The sequence below is a fragment of the Dipteris shenzhenensis genome, chromosome 6 (genome assembly GCF_047967505.1).
Source record: "Dipteris shenzhenensis isolate YYH24624 ecotype China chromosome 6, Dip_SZ_1.0, whole genome shotgun sequence".
Taxonomy (NCBI): domain Eukaryota; kingdom Viridiplantae; phylum Streptophyta; class Polypodiopsida; order Gleicheniales; family Dipteridaceae; genus Dipteris; species Dipteris shenzhenensis.
Window position 1 is genome coordinate 5494697 of NC_141601.1, and position 12168 is coordinate 5506864.

Consider the following 12168-nt stretch of genomic DNA (forward strand, 5'->3'; position numbering starts at 1 on the left):
GTAGCTGGTCAAAGAATGGAGGCCATTGCATTGGCTGTGCCTTTTTAAGTGTGCTGCCACAAGGCTTCAAAGGCTTTGTAACTAATATCATGGGTGTGAGAATGTACCTGGCCACTCAACACTTGGAGGAGATGGGATGGAAGAGCTTCCTTGCACAAGGCGAATGTAAAGGCAATGGTAAGCATGACAAGGTTGTGTTGATTTAGAAAGGTGGCGGACTAGACATCCAGCCAAGGACGAATCAAAAGTCAGACCATGTATGAGGATGTTGCAACGAGCGAAGAAACCTTTCTATTCGTTCAGCGTAGTTTCTGCATATATTGACACACAAGAAAGGGAGATGGACTTCAAAGACAATGGTACCTGCAAGCACAATGAAGGGTTTGAGACATGGACCCTATGCAATAGACATTACAAACAAGTGATATGAGAACGTTCCATTCTCTATCGATCAAGATGAAGAAGAGTAGGTGCTCTCCTATGGTTTCTATAATGCAAGAATTTGATCTCTATGAGTGCTTTGGGGAAGCATAGATGAAAGTGAATTTTATAGGTCTAAAGGTGCGGGGAAGGTGTTGCATAGGGAAGTGGGAGGCGGCTTGTTTGAGATCAGCGAAAACTCCAAGTTGTGGCATGAAAATTTTGCCACGTCGACTATGACACCCCATAGATGTAGAAGATAAGAACATGTTCCACCATGGGTAGGCACCCTAGGAGGGTGAGGACCAACTGGATGTATTCTTGAAATTATCACCGTCTAGGTAAAGCTTTATTGATGATTTCAACTGAATGATTTGGTTTTACTTTTAGTAGGGTCAAAGCCTTACAAAACCTCACTATTTGTTCATCCTAGCATTAAGTGCAACCCTAGCCCCCCTTGTAGAATGTCAAAACACCCAATCAGACTTGAAAATTTGGATCCAATTCATTTACAATAGTATACTCTCATGTCTTCACCTCCACTATACCAACACTATGCAATATTTATGTTAGCATCTAACCTTCTCCCTCACATGAAAGTCATTGGGTTGAAAGTGTTTAGCCCTTTTGACCTATAAAATTTTTGAGAACCTTGCAAAGGGTTCACAAATTCCAAAATAACTAGTTTTGCTCAAGTGGTTGCTCGTTAGGCCTTCCACATAAAGGAAGGGACATGTGTCCCAAGTCACCATCAAATGGCTTGGTGCTATTGCAAGTCACCATTTGAGGGTGCCTTGGGTTCTCAAACCTAGAGTTGGAAGATCTACCCTTTGCCTACTCCCATAGCCATCGTAGTACTTACCAAAATCGAATAAGAAAATGTACTTGATAGTACTTGATGGCTCCATCTTGCTACCAAACATAGAAGCTTGTGAATACAATCGACCCACCAGTATGGAATAATGGTGCGCGAAGACAGGTACATAGATATGCTCTCGCTCCGCTACAAAGTGTCTCAAGAGAGGCCCATCAACAACACGCTCGAGGGCAAAGATGTTTCTAAGGATCTTGACGAAAAACTTGTTGATGCATAGGTAAATGTACAACTCTTACTTCTATTTTTTAAATAAAGTTCATTTCTATTTTGTGGTCTTTAATATGTGTTTGAATTCACAGGAGCTGTGGAAGTCATAGGACGAGCTGATGCAAAATATTCAATTGGAGGTTGACTTAGCATCACACATGCTGCATTTTGTAGAAACTAGGTAGCGTGTAGCATTTGTCTCGGCTATCCCCAAGGCTTCTGCCTTGGGCTGAGGGATGCTTTTCATTAGAGCAGCGGGTGCATGTGTTGGGTGTGGCCGTGGATTTATGGCGGAGGATGATATGGTGGGTGTTTGCATGCTTTCCCCTACCATATCATGTGCTTTGCCCTTATGTGCCAGACGGAGACCACGTGTCGAAATTTCATGCAATTAGCCAATATCAGATGCTACAAGGGTGCAAATTATAGGGTTCACCCCACTTGAAACAAAATACCTAAGAGCAAGCTTTATGTGGTGTTTCACTCAGATGTTTTGAACATGAATCTCTGTATGGGTTATTCGATTTGCACTTGCAATCTGCTTCGTTAATCAACACTAACTAGTGGGTTTGAAGTACTTGGAAATTACTCCTAGGACAAACTAGCTGCTAGTTGGGTAGCTAGTAGATGCTAGGTAGTAGTTACTAGCTACCCGCTGGGGGCTAGGTGCCAGCTAGCATTAGTTACCAGGCAAGTACTATTTGCCATCTAGCTACTACTTAGGTACATACTAGTTGCCAGCTAGTTACTTCCTACCAGCTAGCTATTGCTTACTAGTTAGTAGCTAGCTATTGCTTACTAGCTAGCTTACTAGTTATGACGAACATGCTAGTTACCACCTACCTTACTTAGCAGCAAAGTACTACTTACTAACTAGCTACCTCGTTACCAGCTAGTTATTAGCTATGTACTGCTTACTAGCTAGTTACTAGCTAGTTACAAGCTAATTATTAGCTAGGTACTACTTACCAAATAGTTACTGCTTACTAGCTAGCTAATGCTTACTAGCTACCTATTACTCACTATAACTACCTACTTCTTACTAGCTAACTACTAGCTTACTAGCTAACTACTGCTTACTAGCTAACTACTAAGAGAGAGAGAGAGAGAGAGAGAGAGAGAGAGAGAGTTAGCTGTACTTCTTTATTATCTTCAATGTGTAGTAGTAGTTAATCATCAAGAACAATAGCAAGGATGAAGAAAGCTACTAGGAGGAAAGACCATGGTCCATTGATAGCAAAAATGGCTGCAACAAAAGGACGAGCTACTCATCCAAGGAAAGGGAAGCCTATGAACCCTTTGCAACAAGCAAAGAAAGAGGAAGTTCAAACAAAAGGTCAGTGTACTAAGAGAGGTCAAAAAAGCTTAGAAAGCTATCGGCTTTTGTGTTCCTAAAGCACCTTTCCAAAGGCTAGTCAAGGAAGTTTGCGACGATCACTACCTCGGCTATTGGGGGTAGAGAGCAACAATTTGGACACTACAAGAGGCTCTAGAAGTTTTTTTAATATAGTTCTTTCAAGATACAATGCTTCTTGCTTCCCATAGCCGCCATAGTGTTACTATCATGAACAAGGATATGACTACCCTAAAATTGGTGAGGTGGAGATACGACAAGCTATAAAATGGTTTGTTATCAAGATGAGGGACGTTCTGCTTATACTACCTGTAAGAACTCCAAGGCAAGGCAAGGTGAAGATAACAGAAGTGACGCATGGCCTAGCAACTAGAGCAAAGATGGCTTTTGAAGAACTAAGAAGAGCACAAATGAAAGAGCACATGCCTCTTCTACCCTCTATCCTAGTTGACAAATTTAGAAATGCAAGTTTTTAGAGGCTAAGTACATTGGGGCCAATGATATTTATTAGTTTTAAGGACTCAGACTCAATTAGATACTTTAACCTTACAGCCGAAAGGCATTATAGCATAGGGAAGGAGAAGTCACACATACTGTCATCCTTGCAAGACTTTGGTAAGTTCTTATTTTTATGTTTTGCTTACGGTATCCAAATATTTTAATATCATTCTCAACTAGTCCATTGGTTTGCACTCTACTTAAGAAAATGCTACATGATTCTCTTTAAGGACTTGTACATATTGTGGACCAAGCAATCTCCTTCAAATTGAAGAATCCCAAAGAACCACCAAAACACATTGCCAAATGGTTCACCTTTTGTGATTTCAAATTAGTTTTCCTTATGATCATACCCTACCATTCAAAGTAAGTGGTTCTTTAGTTAATCTACATAAAGGGATAAAGATTTCTATTAAATCTCCAAATGCTAACCCGTGTAACAATCATAAAATGTAGTGACCATTAGTAGCACTTCATCTACCAACCAAAGGGCGCTTCTGTTTCAACTCTATTAAACATACTCATAGAGAGCTCATTGTGTAAGTGATTCTATATAGCCTAGAAGAAGTATCTTATTTTTTATACACAATAGAGGATTTTTTTAATAAAAAGATGCTAACACTAATCTATGGGATTGCCAGTGCTATCAAGAGGCTAGCTATTACATTAGATCATTGCCCATAAAATATTTATAAGTTGGGTGCAATCGAACCAATGCACATGGATGTAAGACTGGAAATATTTTGTTGAATAAGCATATTTTTAATATTAATCCAAAAATTTAAGCTAAATATCATCTGCATGGTTTACAAACACCACAACAAAATGATGCACATTCTTATGGGTGGAGGGTTTTCATCAATACCAAGTATATTTTTTATAGTTATTTCAAAGAAGGTAGAGTGGAAGCATGGTATAGTGGTACCAAAGAGTTAGGTTTGGGACATTACTATTTTGAACTTGTAATAGTTGAAAACCACTAAACCTTAGAAACATTTAAAAATGTGAAGAATGTGTTCCCACTCTCTTGATAACACACCATTGTCTTAAATCAATGCCCTCTAGGTGGCCAAGAGTGGATTTGACTTGGCTCATGAGCTGCAACATCCTCACATCCTGTCACAGTGTTTTCAAGTGTAGCATCTTTTGGAGGAGCATCATTCCCTATTCCTAACATCTCATGTGGAAGTGCAACCCTTTGTGGAAGTGTAGCATCCCCAGCTCATGTGACATCATGTGACAATGCTATAACTTTGGTGGCACCCAAAGGTATCCCATGTGCTCCTTCTCTTAACATATCTTTCATATTTTTGAGTTGTGGAGGCATAACATCATCGTGCAAAACAGAGGCTTCTATTGGTTCATCATTATCAACCATCAAAACAACACTTGAATTTGAAGAGAAGATGCCAACTGGACTAGCTATACAAACAACGCACCCTTCACCATTGTGCCAGATAATTGACAATAGAGACTTAAGCACAAATGTAGGACACTCTTGACATGGCAATTGGGAATTTATTAATTTTACACTACAACATTACAAATGGAGCATTGTACTTTAGCATTTGAAGGGGGGAAACAAGTCATTGTAAATGCCAGGGAAGTACAAGCTTGATGGCCCTAATGTCTAAGCAAACTACAATTTCTTACAGGCTATAGGCTTTGTTTGTCCACTGTTTTTCAATGGTGAAAGCTTCTTTGCCCATTTCCTACACACACACACACACACACACACACACACACACACACACACACACACACACACACACACACACACACACACACACACACACACACACACACACACACACACACACACACTTACTATCCCTTTCCCACTTTACATTCAATTTATACTAGATCGCCAAAGACTATGATTTATAGTTTTCCAGAGAGTCCAAATTTGGCTGTTTGGGATCGATCCCAAACAACCAAAATTGCTTTCCAAAAATAGCCTGAGAGAATCTCAATCTCCATCTATCGCGAAGAATACCCAAGAAATTCTATGTCTCAGAGCAATTCCAAAAGATATGAGATACAGATTCCCCGGGTGCTAAACACCGATGAATAGATAGCAAGAGCAATACATCTGCAAGATAAAAGCTATCCTGACGGTACAACCCCCAGTAGAACACACCATAAAAAGACATGTTTGCATAAAGGAAGCTTAGAGTGCCAAATTTGCTTTAATCTATTTCTCCACCATTTGAGTGGACGATGCAATGCCCAAATCTGATTAGCTTTGTCTGACACCCAAGGTGGTGACAACAAAACTTTATATAGAGAAGAGATTGTGATATGAGACAGCTTCAAAGGACGAATAGAAGAATAGAAAGGAAGAAGAGTCCAATCCTGAAGAACCGCTCTCGTCTTTCAACAGTCACTCTCAAGCTGGAGTAGTATGCTCCCAAATGGCATGCAAAGTAAGGATAATGTCCTACTAGATTGCAACACGGATAGCAGATGGAGTGATCTGCTAACCTCCCAACACCTAATTGCACCGTGCAACCCATATGTTCCAAGTAGTGATGTTGTGGATACCATCTCGCAAACACTATCCTCTAGTGATGGCGTCGAGTGTACATGGGAAGGCGGTGATGCATCACCAGTCTCTATCCAAAAGACCTATTGGCCATGGACTCTATATGTTGGAGAGGCTGGGTCAATCCAAAAGGCCCTCCGCAAGCCATGTGACCATCCCACTATTATGTTATGTTAGTAAACGTAACATAAATTGTTTCATTAACCGAAAAAACATGATTCCACCTCCATTAAGGCCCTTAGGTAATGTACACACCAATCGCCTAGGTGTGGGTGTCAAGGATGTGTCTTGACATGGTTGCCACGTGCAATCCAAAAGGGATTTGTACCTTGCTTCACCAATCAAAACCTTTCCCTTTTGAAATTAGCTTGCTATCAATGCTTCTTTTTGGCCTTGCAAGGGGTCTATGGAATATCTTTCTTTTTTTGGGTAAAAGTCTTGTTGACTTCTTATGTTATGGTTTAGTGTAATGGTTAAGTGTAATAAGGTTCTTAGATTAGTTAAAGTTGGTGTTTTTGTTAATTGTGGTGGTTAGTTTTGTGAAGGATTAGGGTTGTTAGGGTATCCAATGTCCAAGGGGTCTATGAATGTGTAAGCTTTTGTGTATATCTTTCATTTTGTTTGTAAAAAGTCTTGTTGACTTCTTGTGTTATGGTCTAATATATGATAATGCATGTCGAAGAGAGAGAGAGAGAGAGAGAGAGAGAGAGAGAGAGAGAGAGAGAGAGAGAGAGAGAGAGAGAGAGAGAGAGAGAGGAGTGCACACAAGATAGACTAACTATATACTATGTTTTATTGAACATAATCATGAGTATATAAATGAGATCCCCTTAGTGTTAGGGTGAGAGAGAGAGAGAGAGAGAGAGAGAGAGAGAGAGAGAGAGGAGTGCACACAAGATAGACTAACTATATACTATGTTGTATTGAACATAATCATGAGTATATAAATGAGAGCCCTTTAGTGTTAGGGTTAGGTTTTTCCCCTAATGCACTTAAGGATGGTGCAATTAACACATCCTCAACACTCCTCTTAAATTGCATTGGGTAAGTAGAGGGGACCTTTTTGTGAATTTCATTAGATGCATATGGTAGCATTTAAAATTGAATAAGAAAACAAAAAAGAATCAGAGTAGTATGTGCATGTGTGCGCACAATGACTACGTAGCAAAATCCTATACAATGAGTACAACTTATGTGATCCTATACTTAGTTTGCATTTCCACCTCTTAAGTTGTATATCATCTTTCACCTTTGGGAACAAAGCCAAAAAATAGACCGAAGGGATGAGGAAGGAAATCCAAAAAATAAGAAGTCCACCTGGATCAAAGACTAGTCGATCATGATTGTGTAAATGATTGCATGGAAGATTATGCGTTGAACATGTCATATGTCATTGTGCATTGTGCAATTGCTCTGTAGAAGAGGCATCCAGATGTGAAGCTAGTCAATGTAGCTATGGAGAAAGAATTTGGTAGGTTGTGGCAAACAAGGGTGTCACCAACCCAAAAGAACTGACTGCTGCAATATGTGAGATATGCTACAGTAGAACTATAATCTCTATCAAATGATGAGGGGTAAAAGAAGACCACATAGTCGGTGTGGAAGGAGTCAAGGGACTAAAAATTTGGGTCAAAGGTGCAAGTATAATATACTGCTCTGCTCATGAGGCCTATATAAATGACAAGGTATGGGAACATATTCAGCCTGTATGCTCAACTATCATGAGCTGAAGGTGATTTGATGTGTGCATGGCTAAACATCCATCAATATGGGATGTAGCAGTTATCAAAGACTCATGGTGGAGGTGACAATATAAAGGCCTAAAAGCCTAACTAAAAATGCATATGATGTCCCTGAGGTGAATGGCATGCCAAATGCTGATGTATGGACTGCAGGGTTTTGTGTGGTGTGTATCCCTTCTCTCTCTAGCAGGCTTCATTCCCTCCTCTCCTTGGCAGTTGCATTCCCTCCTCTCCTTGGCGGCTGCATTCCCTCTCTGCCTAGTAGGCTACATTCCCTACTCTCCCTGGTGGCTATGGTGCCCCTCCTCTTGCTAGCATCTATGGCTCCCTTGTCTCCCTTGTGGCTGTGCTAGCTTGTAGGGTCATTCACATCTTCTGGCAGTGTGGATTGAAGCTTGCAACAACTAGCAATATCTTTTTGCATGTGGCGGCTAAGGTGATTGGCAATTTGGCATGTTTTGTCCAGGGAGATGTATGGAAGGTCAAACAATAGCCTTCTCTCGTCTTGCAATCTCTTTTCATGAATGATTAAATTTGGGGTTAAACTAGACACCTTTCTATTGAATTTGCTTCATATTACCTGCCAAGTGTTAATCTTGCTTTGTCCTTATCGGTGGTTGCTGGGTTCAAGCTTATTTGGGGAAAGGTTGGACTTTACAAATCATGCAAAGGGATATTTGGATCTCAAGCTCTTGACTGCATGTGTTCCTGTATTCTGGTTTTCTATGGAGGTGATGCTAAATCCTTGCATTCAACCTTACTTCTACTACAGCTCGGTTTGGAGGAGATTTGTAAGATTTGGTCGATGATCTCACCCGTGTAAACTGACATGCGTGCTTAAATGTTCTATGAGACTTTGTAGTGGATGAAGTCTCCCTCCTTTCTTCTTACACCTCTATATATTGTTTGGGTGATCCTTTCCCTTCATGCTTGTGGAGGCTTATGTATTCTTTCTAGGTCTCACCTCTTGTGGATTCTAATATCATAATGGCCGATTTGGAAGATGTGTTATCTACTTGATTTGTCTCCATTTCTTTCACATATTTCTCACCAATAGGTATGTTTAGAAATCATGATGATTAGTTCACTGCACATTGGATTATGTTGTAACAAGGTGTCGAATTTATTATTGGAACTACAGTTTCTAATGTGGAAAATTTTGGATTATCCATCCTCACCTGCGTGGTAAAGTACAACTCGCGGATGTAATCTTATAGTGAAAATAAGAGATTTGGGTCTTATGTTTGATCTCAAATTTTCTCTTTGGTCAAGATGAGTTTTTAGTACATTATACTTACTTCTAAATTTTGTATAAACAGAGGTATAACAGTGCTTTTAAGCACTACATTCAAAATTTGTGTAGATGTCGAAGTATTTCATTCTAAAAGAGAATTTGTAATGAAAGGGATTGTAAGTATCTTATCTTTATTTGGACATTTCGTAAAAATGGAGGTATAACAATGCTTTTAAGCACTACAATTAGAATTTGAGTAGATTTTGATATATTCCATGCTAAAATATTACAGATGTTGTAGGCATTTATTAGTATGCAGTTGTCATCTACTACCATATACGAGTGTATCCCTTGTAGGAACAATGAAGTTTGTAAATGTACTTACATCTCTCATGTAGGAATAAGGAAATATGTAATGAACATGACTTGTAACGTAATGTTTCTACAAACAATTTTATTATCTTAGTTTTTCAAAATATAAATTTCCCTCTTGGAATTTCATTTATTATCTCAACTTGAATGTTATGGTTTTAGCTAGTGGGGATAGTAGCAAAACTGGTAGAACTAGCACATTTTTCTTTGTTATAAGCTAGTAGACAGTTCACACTAGCAGTACTGGCACATTTGCTTTAGTTCATGGCCAGTGGATAGATCATTTTGGTAGAACTGGCAACTTTAATAACCTAAATAATGTTAATTTTTGCCAATACTATAGTTGATTTAAGAAGTACTTTTTTAGTGGATAGTTGTTGGTGCTAGATTTGGGAAGACAAATTCTGCTTAGTTAATATACCACTTTCACACGTGGAAGTGGATATACTGACATATTTGATTTGAGGATTTGTAATCTATATTTACATCAGTGTACATAAAAAATTAGCATAACTTTTATAGATGTATTGCCTTCCCTCACAGGTTTAACTATGCAAAGAAAGCATTTGGTAGAGAATTGGTTTTGGGAATTTGGTTTGGAGCATAAATTCCTTTTAATACAAGACAGTTGATTGTTGTTGTACTTGTAGAAAGACTTTTTGCACATGAATTGAGTTCTCGTTTCCTTTTTGGTTGAGTTTAATTATGGTAAACCTTGTAGTTTATATGAATTTGTAAAAGCACAGGTTTTTGGAAGTATAATGTTATTTTCATACCATAAATTTTCTACTGAGGAGAAAGAGAACACTCTTTTGACCAACGAGTCCTCTCCCATGACCATGTTGAGATATGGTACCATGAGCACATGTAGAGCAAAGGTATGAGTAAAGGGCAAGCTGCCACATGCATGGAGGAGATATCCCACATGTGAGCAAGCATATGGATGTAAGTACCCTCACCTATAAAAGGGAGGTTCATTTGAAGTAATATAAATCAAGCACTTTGCACTATCTCAAGATTCTCTTTATGAGTCAAAGCTAATCTATCTTGGAACCTAATTGACTTGAGGTACATGTCATGAGCAATCTCTTCATCATGTTTCCACACAGGTTCCATCCACCTTAGAGTGCTCCATAGATCCTGAGGCACACATGTTTGTCATGGTATCAGAGCTTAGGTCTAGTCTCCTAGATTAGGTGTAGGCTTGCCTTAGGAGCACATGTTTTCTCCTAGGTTAGTTTTTTAGTTTTTAAATTGAGAGAATTCCGCCCATTGAATGAAAATTCCGTTCATTGCCTTGAGATATTTCCATCATTCGTGATGAGAGAGAGAGAGAGAGAGAGTTTCTTTTAGAGATCTATTTTGTAAGATAGATCTGTGAGATAGATATGTGAGGAGTTGTTCTTCTTCTTCTTCTTAGAGAGAGCTTTGAGAAAAGTCTGCCACCTAGACCAAGCTGCTCCAAAGAGACACAAAGGCTTCCATCCAGCAAATGACACCCAGCAATGTGACTCACTACGAGCTTCTCTACAGCACCAACCATCCCACAAAGAGAGCTCCAGCAGCTCCTATGACCACCAATAGCCTCAGCTACAAACTCTATGAGCAAGCAGCCCTTATCATCCACCTTCTGCTCATGACTCACAAAGGTACAGCTCACAAGGTGACTCGCAAGCCACCACCAATGATCTCTGGCAAGCAACAAGCGAAGCCAGTGCAACCCCAACCTAGACCTACAACATCAATGACTCCTCTGCCAGTGCCTCATGTCCAATGGCCGGCTCCATCGATGCCCACAGCAATAGCTCCTACAAGCTAGCCCATGCACAAATGATGACCAAGCGTGGCCTCTAGCAAGCAGCGATGGCTCCTACAGCCTACAACACAATTCAGCGACTTCGATGTCCATGCATCCAGCCCATAGCTCCCGGCTCCCAACTTGCATGCGAGCCTCAACAACAATGCTTAGCTGCTCTTACTTTGTGCTTCCGACCAGGCAGCTACCGCCATAACCACTCACAAAAACGGGACAATAGCTCCTCAAGCTTCCTCTCACCAGCACAAGAGGCTCCTTCAACTTCTAGCAAACGACACAGTGCCTTCACCTCTCCAAGTGCATCCAAGCGCTCCTTCAACGATGGCTCTTCCTTGCACCAGTGATGCCTCTGATGTAGTGCCATAGCCCTTCCTTGGAGGTGCAACAGACTTCACAGCTTCTCTCTCTAAGCCTCCACATGGCAATGGTCAGGGTGTTGACACGTGGCAGATAGAATTTGACCCAGGATAGGTTAACCTTGGTTAAGTTCATCTGACCCTGGGTGTGGAGAGGATAAGGACACGTGGCAAATAAGAGTTTTAACCATAGTTAAGTTTAGGTTAACTACCACATCACCAAGTGCCACCTAAGCACATAGCCCCTGCCAAGCACAGTTTGGAATTCAGCATATGAATCCTTGTGCCACATCATCAAGACCCCCTCTTCTTCATAGAAATTTCGACAAGCCATAACTTGCAATCCAAGAAAAATTTGCACACGCTCCAAAAAGGAAAAGTGATTGTCTTTTCAAGCTCTACGCGCTTGTCAAGTCAAATTCATTATTAGCAATTAAACACTGCCAATATTGAAAGAAATCAATTGGTAAGACCTTTGCAACAAATGGAAAAGCAAAGCATGAATGCAAAAAGCATGCCAAAAGCACAAGTGCATGAGATGACCATTGCAGAAAGCATGGCATCCACACACAAAGCATTAAGGCACATGGAAGAACAGAGCATCATGCATGAAGCTACACCAAGCAAAGAAGCAAATGCCATCGTCATCAAGCCATGAGCAGAATGACAGGAACACCATGTATTGAGAAACAAAAACCTTGCCAACCTTGCCTATATTTTGTAAATCAAAACTTGACCCCCTGAGGG